The sequence below is a fragment of the Mauremys mutica genome, chromosome 2 (assembly GCF_020497125.1).
Source record: "Mauremys mutica isolate MM-2020 ecotype Southern chromosome 2, ASM2049712v1, whole genome shotgun sequence".
Classification (NCBI taxonomy): domain Eukaryota; kingdom Metazoa; phylum Chordata; order Testudines; family Geoemydidae; genus Mauremys; species Mauremys mutica.
The window spans coordinates 237,550,411-237,568,223 of NC_059073.1; the positions used below are offsets into that span (position 1 = coordinate 237,550,411).

Consider the following 17,813-nt stretch of genomic DNA (forward strand, 5'->3'; position numbering starts at 1 on the left):
CGATTCCAATTAGGTGATTCCCAAGCCTTACGTAGGCGGTGGGGTCGGAGTGAGATGTTGCAGAATGCAAAACTGCTGAGCCAAAGGCTGCATCATCTCTGGACTGTTGGACCAGTGCATAATGTGAGGCAAAGGTGTGGACCGAGGACCAGGTAGCTGCGCGACATATTTCCTGGATGCGAACGTGAACCAGGAAGGCAGCAGAAGAAGCCTGAACCCTGGTGGAATGTGCAGTGAGGTGGCTCGATGGAACATGGGCTAAGACACAGGAGGTGCGGATGCACGACGTCACCCAAGATGAAATCCTCTGGGAGGAGACAGGTAGGCCCTTCCTTCGGTCTGCCACTGCGACGAAGAGTTGGGGCGTTTTACAAAAGGGCTTTGTCCGCTCGATATAAAATGCGAGCGCCCTACGGATGTTTAGGGAGTGCAATTGTTGCTCCCTTCGCGATGAGTGTGGCTTCGGAAAGAAGACCGGAAGGAAGATATCCTGGTTGATATGAAAGGCCGACACCACCTTAGGGAGGAAGGCCGGATGTGGTCACAACTGCACCTTGACACAGTATACGGTGGGTCCACCGTGAGAGCTCGGAGACTCGTCTGGCCGATGTAATGGCTAAGAGGAAAACTGTCTTCCATGACAGGTATAGCAGCGAGCAGGTTGCCAGTGGCTCGAATGGGGCAGTCATAAGTCTGGTTAGAACCAGGTTGAGGACCCAGGTTTGGGCAGGGCGGCGAACTTGGGGGTATAAGCGCTCCAAGCCCTTGAGGAACCTAGAAACCATAGGGTGCAAGAATACGGAGTGGCCACTCTCCCCTGGGTGGAAGGTAGAGATGGCTGCCAAGTGTACCCTCAATGATGACACCGCCAGGCCCTGCTGTTTGAGACACCAGAGGTAGTCCAAGATGGAATGGATCGGGACCTCGGTGGGAGTAACATTGTGCATTTCGGACCAGCAGGAGAAACGCTTCCACTTGGCCAGATATGTTAACTGAGTGGAAGGTTTCCTTCTACCCAGGAAAATCTGTTGTACCGAGGCAGAGCAACATAACTCGGATCGGTTTAGCCATGCAGCAGCCATGCTGTGAGGTGCAGGGATTGCAGGTCTGGGTGGTGAAGTCTGCCGTGATCCTGCGTTATGAGGTCTGGGCAAAGAGGCAGGGGAATCGGGTTGGCTATCAACAGGTCTAGCAATATGGTGTACCAGTGCTGCCTGGGCCACGCTGGAGCGATCATGATCAGGTGCGCTCTGTCCCTGCGAAGTTTTAGCAGGACCCTGTGAACCAGCGGGAATGGTGGAAAAGCGTACAGCAGATGGTTCGTCCACGGCATCAGAAAAGCATCCGAGATCGAGCCTCGGGAGAGGCCTTGGAATGAGCAGAACGTCTGGCACTTCCTGTTCTTGCGAGAAGCGAATAGGTCTATGTGGGGAAAGCCCCACTTCTGGAAAACGGAATGGATAACGTCCGGACGAATTGACCACTCGTGAGACAGGAAGGATCTGCTGAGGAGATCCGCCAGAGTGTTCCGGACCCCTGAGAGAAAGGACACTACCAGGTCTATCGATTGGGCTATGCAGAAGTCCCAGAGCTGGATAGCTTCCTGCAAAGAGGGGAGGACCGTGCTCCTCCCTGCTTGTTTAAGTAATACATGGCCGTTGTGTTGTCTGTGAACACTGAGACACAACGGCCTTGTAGGTGCTGCTGAAACGCCTGGCCTCTCAGCTCTCTGACATTGATGTGCCAGGCCAGCTCTTGAGCTGACCAAAGGCCCTGAGTGCGAAACTGACCAAGGTGAGCACCCCAGCCGAGAGATGAGGAGTCCATCGTGAGGGACACCGAGGGGTGAGGTGTATGGAATGGCATCCCTGCACACACCAGGGAGGGCATCGACCACCAGTCGAGGGAGCCTCGGATGCTCGGAGGGATCGTGATGATCATGTCTATGCTGTCTCTGCTCGGGTGGTACATCGAGGTGAGCCACGACTGGAGTGGATGGATGCGAAGCCTGGCATGTTTGGTTATGGACGTGCAGGCAGCCATATGACCCAGGAGACCTAGGCAAGTGCGAGCCGAAGTTGATGGGAAGTTCCGTAGACCTTGTATAATTGTTACCATCGCCTGAAGTGTGGGAATCAGAGTGGATTTCTCTATATTGATCATCAGGCCTAGACGCAGGAATAGGTCCTTGACGATGCCCACATGATGGGTAACTTGGGCCTTGGAGGTCCCTCGAATTAGCCAATCATCAAGATACGGAAAAACGTGTATCCAGCGGCAGAGGGAGGCGGCGACTACAGCCATGCACTTTGTGAATACTCTTGGGGCTGTAGAGAGGCCAAACGGAAGGACCGTAAACTGGAAATGTTGACGGTTGGCCACAAACTGGAGGTACCTTCTGTGTGCAGGATAAATGGCAACGTGAAAATACGCGTACTTCATATCGAGGGCGGCATACCAGTCTCTGGGATCCAGGGATGAGATGATGGTCCCCAGGGATACCCTGCAGAACTTCAGCTTTGTCATGAACTTGTTGAGTTCCCGCAGGCCTAGGATAGGTCTGAGACCTCCCTTCGCCTTGGGGATTAGGAAATAGCGGGAGTAGAACCCTTTGCCCCTTTCGTCCTTTGGTACCTCTTCTATAACTCCGATGGCGAGGAGCATCCGCACCTCTTGCAAGAGGAATTGCTCGTGAGAGGGGTCCCTGAAGAGGGACGAGGATGGAGGGTGGGAGGTGGGGGACGAAATAAACTGGAGGTAACATATCCTGGGTAATAACTGGTATGCCGTCCTCGGGTGTGCCTTCAAAAGTTAGGCTTTGGCCCCGTTGGTGGTTTAGAGGGACCCTGATTTTGGCCCCCTTGGGGTCCTGACTGATGCCTACAACCGCCTCAGCCACCCCTGCTGGCAAAGTCCTGTCTTTGTCTAGGTGCAGAGTAAGGGCGGTGAGGCTGGGGATGGAAAGGTCGGCGCTGAGTCACCGGTGTGTGCATGCCGAGAGAGCGCATAGTGACCCTGCTGTCCTTTAGGCTTTGCAGCCTAGGGTCAGTTTTTTTGGAGAACAGGTCTTTGCCATCGAAGGGCAAGTCTTGTATAGTATGCTGCAGCTCCGGGGGAAGGCCCGACACCTGGAGCCATGAAATGTACCTCATGGCAACACCCGAGGCCAGAGTCCTGGCAGCAGAGTCAGCTGCATCCAATGAGGCCTGGAGGGAAGTTCTCGCCACTTTCTTCCCTTCTTCCAGGAGGGCAGCAAACTCTTGACGGGAGTCCTGAGGAACCAACTCCGTAAATTTGCCCACTGCCGCTCAGGTGTTGTAATTGTAGCGGCTAAGCAGGGCTTGCTGGTTTGCTATGCGGAGTTGCAGGGCCCCTGCCGAGTACACCTTACGGCCCAGTAAGTCCATTCGCCTAGCCTCCTTCGATTTAGGGGCTGGTGCCTGCTGGCCATGGCGTTCCCTCTCACTGACGGACTGGACGACAAGGGAGCAGGGGGGAGGATGTACATATAGGTACTTGTACCCCCTGGAGGGTACCATGTACTTGCTTTCGACTCCCCTGGCCGCAGGCAGGATAGTGGCTGGAGACTGCCAGATGGTATCCGCATTGGCCTGGATCATCTGAATGAACGGTAGGGCCACTCTGTTGGGGGCGTCAGCCGACAGAATGTCTACAACTGGATCCTGTATCTCCGAGACTTGCTCCACTTGGAGGTTCATACTGAGTGCCACCCGTCTCAGGAGGTCCTGATGGGCCCTCAAGTCGATTGGAGGAGGGCCCGAGGAGGATGTTCCTGCCACCGCCTCATCTGGGGAGGAAGAAGAAGAAAGGCCAGGGACAAGCGGGTCCTGTGTGGGCTCGTGCTCCTGGACGACCTCCTGTTCCGGTGGGATCTGGGAGTCCGGTGGCTGAACCGGGGCTTCCTCCGTTCCGGTCGCAGGGGGACGGCTAACTGTCGCCTCCAGCACCCGGTGCTCTGATGGAACAGAGCGAGATGGGATCACAGGTACATCTTGGGCCTGGTGGTACGCCCAAGGTGTCCAGAATGGCCACTGATGGGGGCCAGGGTCCTGGGCCTGGGGCTCCTGGAAGACTCTGGTGGGCACATCCGAATCACGGTCCTGCGCGTATGAACTGCCCGCGTGGGACGACACTGATGCATGTCTGGATGGCCATGGAGGAGCTGAAAAGCCCTGGGCAGAGTCTCCCTCTCTAGCTGATGTCGCTCGACGCGGCACCGGGGATCGGTACCGGGAAGCATACCGGTACCGGGAGCGAGAACGGGACCTGCGACTAGAGCGGTGCCAGGAGGCCGACCGAGATCTCGAGGCTCGACGTCGGGAGTGGCTACGGGAGTCATGGTGCGTGGAGCGGTGCCAGGAGCTGGATCGGTGCCAAGTGTACCGGGCCAGCGAACGGCGAGTATGACCGGTACCGAAATGGAGAATGGTGCCGGGATTGTGAGCGGCATCGGGACCTGGATCGGTGACGGGACCGAGAACTTCTGCGGGACCGTGATCGTGAACGGTGCTGCTCTGCGGTGCAGATGGAGGGTGGTGTGATCAAGGCAGGCTTGCCGATCGACTGTATAACCTGCACCGGCGGTGCCGGAGGTTGAGGCAGCACAGGCTCCGTCATTGCAATCAACTCCCTCGCCGTGGAAAATGTCTCCGGCGCGGAGGGAATAGTGAGCTCAACCACGGCTTGCACCGGGGAGCTTTCAGGCACTGGACTCGACGGCTCTTGCGTGGCCGGAATTGACGGTGCCGATATTGTCGGTGCCACGGCAGGTATCGGTGCCGGGCGGTCCGACTTAGTATAGTGCTCGGGCTGCGGAGTAGGCGGCTTGGACGCAGCAGGAGTCTTGTGCCTCTTTGCCCTCGGGGAGAGGGATCGGTGCCGAGCGGACGTCGGTGCCGGCGACGGACGGTGCCGAGAGGCCTTAGTGGTACTGGCGTGATCCGGTGTCGAGGGAGCGCTTCTTGAAGACTGTCCAGCGCTCGGTGCTGAGGGCGGAGGAGTAAGAGCTGCCTCCATCAGGAGCTGCTTGAGATGAAAGTCCCGCTCCTTTTTTGTTCTCGGCTTAAAGGCCTTACAAATGCGGCACTTATCTGTTAGGTGAGATTCCCCGAGGCACTTAAGACAGGAGTCATGGGGATCTCTTGTCGGCATCGGCTTGTAGCAGGCCGAGCACGGTTTGAAACCCCGTGAACCGGGCATAGGCCCCGGCACCGGGTGCGGGGAAGGGGATAATCCCCGAACCCCTCTGAACTATATACACTAACTATACTACAAACGAATAAAGTTAACTACAACTATATAAATCTGAACTATATACACAAGAATTAACGAGAGAACTACGAGTAGCTAGGGAAGTGGAGGTCAGCTAAGCCGCGCTCCACTGTTCCAACAACCAACACGGGCGGTAAGAAGGAACTGAGGGGCGGATGGGTCGGCAGGGGTATATATCCGGTGCCGTAGCGGCGCCACTCCAGGGGGTGCCCAGCCGACCCACCGAGTGTTGCTAGGGTAAAAATCTTCCGACGAACGTGCACGCGGCGCGCGCACACCTAATTGGAATCGATATGAGCAAGCACTCGAAGAAGAACATGAACAGTCTCAATTTGAACTACTTCTCTTAAAAACAATGTACAAATGTAAGGGCAAATCCAACAAGGTACAGCAAGGAAGAAGCACAGTGTTTGAATTCATAAGTTTATAACATTCTGCAAAAACTACTAATTTTAACAAATAAAAAAAATCAATTATTTGAGCAACAGACAAATGTCAAAACTCTGCTTTTATTTACACCCGTGCAGCTTCATTAACTTCAAGGGAATAAACAAAGGCAGAAACGAAGACAGGTAAGTCCTTATGTTGAACCTCTGCACAAGGGTGAATTTCGCCATCAGGCCCTGCTGTTGGAAGTTGTATCTAATGGGTATATTGCTGACTTCAGTAAGGTGCATGAGAACAGGTGTCTCCTCACACAAAACAAGGCACAGAAGTGGAGTCTACGTGTTTATGACTTTAAATTGATTGGCTTTAAAATGTGTAAGGCACCTAGAATCCCAGACAGGCCCTATAAAAGCGAATGGAAATAAATACAACCATGAAGTTGTAAAAACACACAGCAACTATGGAGATTGAGAATAACTCAGAGTTTTCATGTGGAAACAACGGCACATGGCCAGTTTAGAATCCCAGAGTCTCCCAAAGCAGATTTTGAATATGCATATTCAGAAACAGATGAATAAACAGTAGTTACCGTATAAGAATATTTGACCAATTCAAGTGTGGAGGAGGGATTCCTTGATGAGGAAAGGAGTGTTCCCTTGAGATTTGAAACCACTGGATAGGACTGAAAAAGCCCATGTTATTATTTATTATTTAGTTATAAGTCTATTCTAAAACTTTAAAATTAAAAGCTTATACTAAATCAGTTTAAAAAATATCTTATTCCAAAAAATAAGAAACATTTTTATGAGTCGGCTCTGTAAAAAACAGAGAATTTTCCTGCCACTTCACCAACAACAGAGTCCAGACAAGACTGACTTACTATACAGCCAAAGTTAAGAGCAAGTTTCTATTGGCTTAGTTAGAACTGATGTATGCCAAAATGTATGCCAATGAGTACATTTTAAACAAGAAGGGCCAAATTTTGGCTTGAGAACCACATAATTTTTATTTATATCCAGCCACACATACAAAGAAGAATTCCCCACACAAGTCATAATTATCACAGGTATTGAAGAAGTGAATGCACTGCTTTTTGGAGGGCACACTCTTAGGGTGGCAAGCCAAAAACATAACCATCAACTTGTACCCTCTCAGATTGTTTAATAAATGAGTACATGGAGTTGAAGGTGAGAATGGGATTTTATGATCATGTAGCCTACATAACAGAGATTACAAAATTTCACCCAGTCACTCCTGTATCAAGACCAGAAACTTTTGGGGAACTAGAGTATAGCTTTTAGAAAGACATCCAATCTTGTTTGAAAGACTTAAATACACCAACTCCTTATCTGGGCCTCTCTGTAGTTACTATGGTCCATAATAGCCATTATGTGGCAACACTTTGGAAGAAGGCACAGGTTTTTCCTGTGCCTGTAATGCAGTATATGAGGGTACGTCTACACTACGGGACTATTCCGAATTTGCATAAACCGGTTTTGTAAAACAGATTGTATAAAATCGAGTGCGCGCGGCCACACTAAACACATTAAATCGGTGGTGTGCGTCCACGGTCCGAGGCTAGCATCGACTTCTGGAGCGTTGCACTGTGGGTAGCTATTCTGTAGCTATCCCATAGTTCCCACAGCCTCCCCCGCCCCTTGGAATTTCTGAGTTGAGATCCCAGTGCCTGATGGGGCAAAAATCATTGTCGCGGGTGGTTCTGGGTAAATGTCGTCAGTCACTCCTTCCTCTGGGAAAGCAACGGCAGACAAGCATTTCACGCCTTTTTAACCTGGATTGCCCTGGCAGATGCCATAGCATGGCAATCATGGAGCCTGTTTTGCCTTTTGTGACTGTCACCGTATGTGTACTAGATGCCGCTGACAGAGGCGATTCAGCAGCGCTACACAGCAGCATGCTTTTGCTTTTGCATGACAGCAGAGATGGTTACCAGCCATACTGTACCATCTACCAATCCATAAATTGGTAAAAAGATGATCATGGTTACCAGTCCTTTTGCACTGCACCATCTGTTGCTGTCATAAGTGCCCCTGGCTGCTCTTAGCCAGGGGCGCAAAATCCAAAGTTGGGAATGACTCCCTGAGTCAATCCCTCCTTTTTGGTATCTAAAAATAGAATCAGTCCTGCCTAGAATATGGGCAAGTGTACTAGAGAACCACTGTATATCATAACCAGAGAGCACAGCTGCTCTGTGTCAGATCCTGCAGAAATTATGAGCTGTATGCTATTCACAGGGGGTGCTCCTGCAACAACCCCACCTGTTCATTCTGTTCTTCCCCCAGCCTTCCTGGGCTACCATAGCATTGTCCCCCCACTTGTGTGATGACACAGTGACTTGTTAGTGAGAAATGAGTGGAAGGCAGCCTCCAGCTGCTATGATAGTCCAGATAGGACATTAAGCAGTGTGTAGGAGAGGAGCCCAGCATCCCACTCCTAGTCCAGGGGCAACTGAATCTTTTCTTTACACATGAAGGGTGGGGGCTGATGGAGCTCAGCCCCCTGTTGCTATGATGAGGATGGTAACCAGCCATATTGCACCATCTACCAGGAAAAATTAGGGGCAGGCACCCTTGATCGACCTAACGGATGCTAGTCTGCATGGTTACCAGTCCTTTTGCACTGCCCCATGTGCCAATAGGCTGATGATGACAATGGATATTAGTCTTATTGTACCATCAGCCACCCATGGCAGGGGGGGAGCAAGGATGTTGGTGTTCAGTGCTGCAGCATCGTGTCTATCTGCAGCATTCAGTAAAGATAGGGTGACATGTAAAAGAGTCAAGAGAGGATTGTTTTCCCTTTCACTTCTGGGGGTGGGGGGGTGCGTAGATTGCCGAGCTATGCCCTGACCCACCACGGACACTGTGTTTGACCCTAGAAGCATTTGGAGCTCAGCCAAGAATGCAAATACTTTTCAGAGACTGCAGGAACTGTGGGATAGCTTGAGTCCTCCAGTCCATGAGCGTCCATTTGATTCTTTGGCTTTCCGTTACGCTTGTCACGCAGCAGTGCGCTGAGCCCCTGCTATGGCGTCTGTCTGGAGATTTTTTAAAAATGATTTTGAATTTCATCTTCTGTAACGGAGCGCTGATAGAACAGATTTGCCTGCCCTTACTGCTATCACATCCGCATGGTCCATGCGGGAGCTCTTTCTTTATTTTGATTTTTAACTGCATCACCACACGTGCTGATCGGAGCTCCATGCTGGGCAAACAGGAAATATTCAAAAGTTCGCGGGGCTTTTCCTGTCTACCTGGCCACTGCATCTGAGTTCAGATTGCTGTCCAGAGCGGTCAGTGGTGCACTGTGGGATACCACCCGGAGGCCAATACCGTCGATCTGCGGCCACACTAACCCTAATCCGATATGGTAATACCGATACTAGCGCTACTCCTCTCGTTAGGGAGGAGTACAGAAACTGGTTTAAAGTGCCCTTTATACCGATATAAAGGGCCTCTCAGTGTGGACGGGTGTGGCGTTAAATCGGTTTTACGCTCCTAAAACCAGTTTAAACGCCTAGTGTACACCAGGCCTTAGAATTGCCTTCACCCTTCTATCTTGTTTGACATGCCAGACACCTTCATTCCCAATAAGTAGGACAGCCAGCAACTGCCCCAGATAGCAGATAGCAGTTTCCTGGTTTATTTTGACTGAAAGTGCAGATGCACACTGAAAAAGTATTGCAAAAATGGCATGGAGCAGGAGGGTTTCCATGATGATTGTGTCTAACACTTCTTGCTCACTTTCCAATTGGGAAAAAGAGTTGTTTTAATTGCCAATCCTGTAAACTCATCCTGGAATCTGAAAGTCAAAATGAGTTCTTTCCTGCTTGCATACAACCATATTGGCGCCCCCTCCCTCCACAGTCTGGCACCTGAGGCAGCTGCCTCAGTTCGCCTCATGGTAAGGCCAGCCCTGGATATTCTTCTCAGCTGAGGTGGCTTTCCTTTTCTTTGTGGTTCTCAACACACGTCTCCTTGATCGCATTAACTTAGGCCAGCATGAGGTACTGAGCATCTTATGTCAGGTGCTACTGTCAGGAAGATTAAAATTCATACCAAGGGTCTCTTTATTGTTCAATGCCACTGGCCAAAGAAGATAAGCATTCGTTTGACATAAATAAAAATAATGTTTAGGATGATGGTGGGCATCTGTCAGCAGACCAAAGAAAACCAAGTTCAGCAAGTAAAAGCAGGAATATAATTTGGTCATTCAAAAAAGCCATCTGGTTTAAAATTAATCTGGTTTAAAATGAAGTAGGTGGAAACCTCAGGTCACATCCACACACAGACACACACTTACAAAAAAACCTGATTAACAACTGCAACTAAACTTGGTTGCCACTCAACTCTGTTCTTACATGGTATAGCCCAGATTGCATGGATGGGACAGAATCACGTTATAATGGGATTCAGAACCCTATCCCAGTTGTTAGGAACAAGCTTGAACTTCAACCAAATTTAATGACTGTTTTAGGTGTGGTTGGTTTTAGCCTGTAAATGAGGTCTTAGCTCGGTAGCATGTAGCATACTTTCATAATGAGGTTCTAACACGATTTCCAGTCAAACAAATCTTTATTCAGAGTGGTCAAGGAAATTTCCAATAATAGTAGTTAATCATGGTTAGAATTAGTATAGTTCTTCTCCTACTTTGGCTAGAGTAAGTATACACATAATTAATACCTAAATCTTCATGTGAAAGGTGGTGCAGTAAAATTGTGCTGTGTATGAGGAAAGAGGGTGGATTAATCCATTTGCAATTTGTTATAGGAAAGGCAAGTGAGAAAATGGTGTATTTATAAGAAAAACTTTAGCACTAACCTGCCGCAGCATGGCTTTAAATGCCATATGCCTTAATCTCATTGTTAGGATTTCTCCTGACCTCCCATAAAGGAATCTCTGCAAGAAGAAAAAAACAGTAGTGCCTCATATCTTTGATTTTTACTACTTGTAATTTAAATGGCAGTCTGATGCTATTTATACATCGAGTGCAGTCATTTATTACAAGCATAGCACAAAATGGTGAGATGTGAATATAAAATTAAAAAAAACAACCAGAGCTGAACAATACAGCTGCAGAACCAGACAGACATTCCCCCATCCCGTCATGCCATGATTGCTCAGCTGCCAACTTTAAATCCATAGCTGATTAAAGCAGTTACTAGAATGCAAACTGCTGTTCCAATCAATTGTTTTATTGATTATGAGAGTTTACCTGCAAAAACCAAGTGATAAAGCAAACACCACCTATAACAGCAAATGTGATGGAGAAAATGTTAGCTTCATGCCGGATCCTCTCCCAATCATCTTTTATTGAAAAGATCTGCAAAAACAGAAGGAAAAACATCCAAATATTTTGTTAGCCAGCCTATTAATAGATGCTGTATAACACTATATAGACTAGAATGGAGTTTCTTAAATACTTGGGGAAGAAGAGATGAGAGCATTTATATGAATGAATATTTCAAGGTTAAAGTTAACGAGGACTAAGGGTTAAATTTTTAAAAGCCTGACATGGACTTTTCTGCCTCACACTCACTCCCCTCCTGATAGTCATGGTGCTGTACCTCTGCTGCCTGGCTACAGAGAATTACCTTTGTTCAGACCTTTACCCACTGGTGTCAGAGACTGCAGTAATGATTGTGCCCATTCTCTGGCTTTGGAACGCTGACACAGAACTGAAGTCAAAATGAGAAGGAATGAAAAAAGCAATCTTGTTAGCAACTGGTTGGTCAGTAACTTCCTAATAGAAGTTGGCGCTCTGATGCCATCGGGAAACCTTTTTTCTTGATGATATTCCAATAGGCATAAGCTTTCAGGAACAGGAGCACTACAAGAGGCCCTATTTCACCCTATTCAGCGCAGAAAGAACCTCCCCCATCTGCATTAGAGAGAGGAAAAGAAGGTGTGAGCCAGCGATTAGCCCTGGCCGAGATAATTTAGTTGGGGTTGGTCCTGCTTTGAGCAGGGGATTGGACTAGATGACCTCCTGAGGTCTCTTCCAACCCTAATATTCTATGATTCTATGATTAAACTACAGGAATGGGAACTTCTCGGTTCTACAACATGATCCAACAATCATATCCTCTGTGGCTTTGGACAACTCACATCTCTCTGCCTCGGTTTGTGTAAAATGGGGATAATCCTTCCTTCCTTCCTTCACAGATAAGTTGTGAGGACTCATTCATTAATGTTCATAAAATGTTTTGTGAATGGGAAAAAGTGCAATATAAATACTAAGGATTAATATACTACAGAGAAACTATGTTAGCCAGAACCATTTTCAAATAGAAAGATGCAAACATGTTATTCCTATGTTCTGAATTGTTTTACAAACCATGTTTATAATTTGCTTATGTTGGCTCAGTGACCCAAGAAACAGTGGTGAAACTATGCTAGCATATGTTTTTGAAGAACTATGTATAAAAATGATTCTAACTTCTGTGGTTTCACAGAAGTGTACATAGGGCCAACGGTACCAACCAGGTCAACTTAACTAGCCTCCTTCTACAGTTACATTACGGAAAGGTCAGTACTGCACTTACTGTTATAATTTTAGCAAATATGATGGAAAAGATAGGGTGAAATGCTCCACTAATAACAGCAGTTAGTGTCCCCAGTGCAATGAAAGGCCACTCGGACTTGTTTATTCTAAAAAGCTTGAGGAAAGAAACTTTGGGAAGGTGTTCCTGGAAAAGAAAAACAGATTAAAATCAGATCTTTTATTTTTGTCAAATACAATTCAATTTTACATTTTTAAGAGAGCTGAGCTGCATTATAGTGCTGTCAGGGTTCCCTCCCCACTCTGAACTCTGGGGTACAGATGTGGGGACTCACATGAAAGACCCCCTAAGCTTATTTCTACTAGCTTAGGTTAAAAACTTCCCCAAGGCACAAATCCTTCCTTGTCCTTGGATGGGTACTGTCGCCACCACCAAGTGAGTTAGACAAAGATTTAGGAAAAGGACCACTTAGAGTTCCTGTTTCCACAAAATATCCCCCCAAGTCCCTTCACCAGCCTTCCTGGGCAGGCTTGAGAATAATATACCAACCAAATAGGTAACCAAGGTGAGCACAGACCACACCTTGGGTTTTTAGGACACTAAAAACCCAATCAGATTCTTAAAAAACATAATTTTATTATAAAGAAAAAAGTAAAAGAAGCACCTCTGTAAAATCAGGATGGAAGGTAATTTTACAGGGTAATAAGATTTGAAAGACAGAGGATTCCCCTGTAGGCCAAATTTTAAAGTTACAAAAAAACTGGGAATAAACCTCCCTCTTAGCATAGGGACAAGTCACAAGATAAAACAAAAGATAAACTAATGCATTTCCTTCCTATTACTTACAACTTGTAATCTTAGATGCTTAGTTCAGGTATGGCTTTGGGAGATGTATTTTCCCTGCCCTGATTCCTCGCTGACCTGGAGAGACCCCACAGAGAGACAAAACAAAAACCTTCCCCCACAGATTTGAAAGCATCTTCTTCCCTCATTGGTCTTTTTGTTCAGGTGCCAACCAGGTTATTTGAGCTTCTTAATCCTTTACAGGTAAAGGAGGGATTTTATGCTACCGTTAGCTGTAAATTCATGACAGGTGCCTACAAGAAGAGTTCAGTTTAAGAACCCTGGACTAATAGAAAACAAGGCAGGTAAATGGAACAACTACAAGTAGCATGACTGGCGAAAATCCATTCTAAAAACACTCTGGAATACTCTTAACAGCAAACTTTAACAAGGATAATTATACTTTGTACTTACAATCAGTAGCACCTTTCACTCAAGAATCTCAAGAAGCTCTACAAAGGAGGTTATGTATTACCCATATTTTATAGATGAGGAAATGACACATTCAGAAGTGAAGTGATTTGCTGAAAGTTATACATTGAATCAGTGATACAATTTTAGGAAGAGGACACAGTCCTCTTGACTCTCACTGAAATAATTTTTGATATACACCACCTTTCAGAAATGTTCTGATCTCTCTGGAAGAATTGTGCAGGTTTACCACTGAACTGCTGAATCTTTTTAGGATGAAAACAAAGACCCACAAACCAAAGAACCAAAACCAAACCAAAACAAAAAAATCTCGACTAAGCTACAGTAAACCATTACCTCTTCAGGTGCAGCTTCTTCTTCAGCCTTTTTTTGTGGAACATGTTTTAAGCTTGCTCTTTTGGAAATCAACCCGTTGATGGGGAACACTTCTTCGTGATCTTTTAAGATAATAGTTTCTGTTGATTCTTCATGGTCTTCTGTTTTAATAGACTTTAACACAACATAAATTCAGTCACAAATACATCCAAAATGTCAGTGTAGTTGCATTAGGTAGACTTAGGGTGACCAGATGTCCTGATTTTATAGGGACTGTTCCAATTTTGGGGGCTTTTTCTTATATAGGCACCTATTACCCCCCATTTCCGTGTCCCGATTTTTTATACTTGCTATCTGGTCACCCTAGGTAGACTCCACTTCCATTTGCAGTTTCATGTAGGTTCTGTGAGACCCTGACTGCTATTTTGGATTTAGTCCTCTGACTGAATTTGCTACTCACACCCTTATTTGGCAGAAACATAAGAACATTTCTCCTAGTTATTGGATTCTCACTCCTCATGCCCTGAACTCCAGCTACAGGCATCTTCTGTGTTCTCTACATATTTACACAAAAAGCTAACATTTTGTGCCACGCATTAAGGAAGCCATGCACACTTTCTTCCAAAGAGCCTAATTCTGTGCAGTTATTCCTGTGAGCTTCCATTGACTTCCATGAGAAATGAGGCTGCTCTGCCTCTTTCAGAAGTGGGCCCAAAAGGTTGTAAGCAAACAATACATTTAAAAATACTTTGAAATATTGTTTTAATTCTGTTTTTCAAATGGTTTGCAAAACTCTTGAGAATACATGTGTGTTCTCCCATTTTAGGCCAAAATCCTGGCCCCATTAAAGTCAGCGGCAAAACTCTTATTGACTTTGATAGAGGGAGGATTTCATTCCTAGTATTTGGAAACAATTTCTTCTGAATTTCCTTCTAGTTTATCTTCCCATGTTGAGATATTGATTATTTTATATCTGGTTTTGTAATTTCATAGGTATAGATAGATCCCCTTTTAGGCCCCAAACCAAATCAAGCCAACAGAAAGGAATATAGAAGCTTGAGCACCAAGGACAAGTTAATTAAAACTATCCTCCCTGTATCTCTATGTGAAAAGTTACAAGGACAACTTGCTAATTGTACTAGCACAGCCACAGACAAGGAGTCTGTTCGAGGAGGTGATAAGAGTTGCCATCTGCTGATTAATTATCACTTCAGACAAACATCAGCATGATGAAGCGATTCCCATAGACTTGTATAAGGACAAGAGCCTATAAGAACAGAACCAAAAACTCAGGGACTTTAAGTCTGGTTCTGCAACCATCCTCCAGGAGCATCAGAGGCGCATCTGACAAGGACTCGGCTCCACCCTCGTGTGCAGGCTACCTGGCCAGTACTCTAGGCTGGTAACTATAACAATTCTGCAGAACTTGTATAAATAAGTATGTAAATGAATAAGGAATAGTAGTGAAATAATATTGAACTGCATATCCTGATTTCTCTCTCTTTCTCTGTATTTACACTAAACACGGCATTTTGCCTTATCCCTCTTATAAGATCCTGTTGGTATTATTTTATTAGTATTATACCAGCACCCCCAGAGTATCAAAGTGGGTTGATTCTGAATTGCACAGATGAAAGAATCCATGACAGTACAACAGTTCTAAAGTATAGCATATAAGAAAGTTTCCTACTGATATGGTTTAAAACACTATTTCCAGGGTCAGAGTAGGCCATACTCGTTTTGAAACTGTTTTAAAAACAAACAATTTTCAAAGTATATTGAAGAGTTTTCTAAAATACAGCTTAAAAACAGCCTAGTTTTATCTATTGGCCATTCTTAAACTGTGTTGTTAACAGGATTGGTTTTAAAACCATGGTAACATAAATGGTATGAAAAAAACTACTTTAAAATTGTTCCACTGTCACAACCTTCGTGCCAGTCCAGGCCTTGTCTGCATTAAACAAAACTACTAGCACGTCTCTCACAGCTGGGCTAGCAATGATGACAGAACCAGGTAGATCAGCCTCTATTCTAACCCTGGATAGAGAACATGGTAGTAAAAATGCCTGTGCTCTGCCTACAGTAAGCTAGCACTATTTCTACCATTGAAGTTGCTCTGGGTGCTAGAGCAACAGTGGGGAAAAAGGCTGAAAATGGTGTATATACACACCTGCACTACAACTGTAATTGTACAAGCACCTGGTTGTCTAGCCGTTAGGGGGCATCTGGATTCTGACAGATTCTGTGCATAGTGTGGATCCAACATCAAAATTAGGAAATAGAATTAGACTAGACTGTTATCTTTTCTTTGGAACCACCTTTGTGCTGTGAAAGCTTCCATCCACCCCTTTAGTTGGGATTCCACACACAGCGGTTGCCAAAGGAGCTATGCTACAAGGAAGCTGGAGGGTGGGGAAGAGGGCCTGATTTCAGCACATCCTGGGGTATCTGTGGGTTTGGGGATGCATGCGGGGACAAGCAAACCCCAGTGACATGTATGAACAGAACAATCTTGGTTTTTTGCAGGAGGCGGTGATTTGGCTTTTAGTTACCATCGTGCCTCTCACTTCTTGGCAGAGTAAAGAACTTAATGCACGTACTAGTGTATGCGTAACCTGCTTATTTTCAATAAATGAAGTTGATATGTCACAAACAAGGACTTTCACAGCAAAACTTTGGTATCTTTGTAAGGTACCTGTGCTGTTGCAAGTGAATAATATAACCCCTTTTTCTCCATCAGCTCTGAATGTGTTCCTACTTCAGCCACAGCACCATCCGCTATGGCCACTATTACATTTGCAGTCCGAATGGTGGAAAGCCGATGAGCTATTACAAGAGTGGTTCGACCTTTGCTGGCCTGTAAACAAACAACCAAATTGTCATTTGTGTCCCCTGGGGCTTGGAGATTTAGTGCAATTTACTCTAATTGGTCATATTGAGACTGTAGTTCCTCCCATCGATTTCATTTGCTAAACATCCTGACAATCCGTGAGTTTTTCCACAGCTGGCAATTAAAACCTTTCATATCCTGGTCCTGTCTCTGCTGAGCTACAGGAGACCTGCTTCCTGGCACCCACACTCAGCAAACTCAGAAAGCTTCTTTTGCTTCGCCTGATTTTCTTGACTCTCTCTCTTTTTAATTATTCTATCCAAAATTAAAAATGCTAAACTCTGAGCTGCTTTAGGTTATGCCACGTGGAACAGTCTCATAGGGACTGATTCCTTGCAGAGGCTCAGATGGAGCAACATGTGCTCTGGCCCTGCCGCTGTATAGGTGTCCAAAATGCCGCTGTATAGGTGTCCAGGTAGCATGAAGTTGGCTATGCTAGCCTCACACCTCCCAGGAGTTTTCCTGAACTGTGGGAGCTCTCAACTGTCTTCTTGAGGCTTCTGTAAGTGTAAGAGGCTTCAGAGTGGCATAAAGACACCCAGGATACATCTACTCTGCAATATCTCACCTGAGGCTGGCCCAAGTCAGCTGACTCAGACTCATGGGGCTCAGTCTGTGGGTCTTTAAAATTGCAGGGTAGACATTCAGGTTGGAACCCAGGCTCTGGGACCCTATGATGGGGGAGAGTCCCAGAGTTCAGGATCCAGCCCAAGCCCAAATGTCTGCCCTCAGTTTTACATCATGAGCCCCACAAGCAAAAGTCTGCAGACATGGGCCCATTCACAGGTGTTTAATTGGTGTGTAGACATACCCTAAAAGGTCCACCTGGTTCACATTCATGTAGTCCCATTTGAAACAGGACTATATTAACAAGGGACACTATTAAGGGCCCAAATGCAAGCTATTCCACTGGGTAGGAAAGACAGAAAATGTGGCAAAAGACCACCTTGGCTTAACCATGAGATCTTGCATGATCTAAAAAATAAAAAGGAGTCATATAAAAAATGGAAACTAGGACAAATTACAAAGGATGAATATAGGCAAACAACACAAGAATGCAGGGGCAAGATTAGAAAGGCACAAAATGAGCTCAAACTAGCTACAGGAACAAAGGGAAACAAGAAGACTTTT

The 17,813-nt window shown here is 46.2% G+C and overlaps 1 pseudogene; it reads right to left on the bottom strand.

Annotated features, from left to right (window-relative positions):
• Positions 1 to 17,813, bottom strand: part of LOC123363279 — a 72,487-nt pseudogene that overhangs the window by 37,216 nt on the left and 17,458 nt on the right.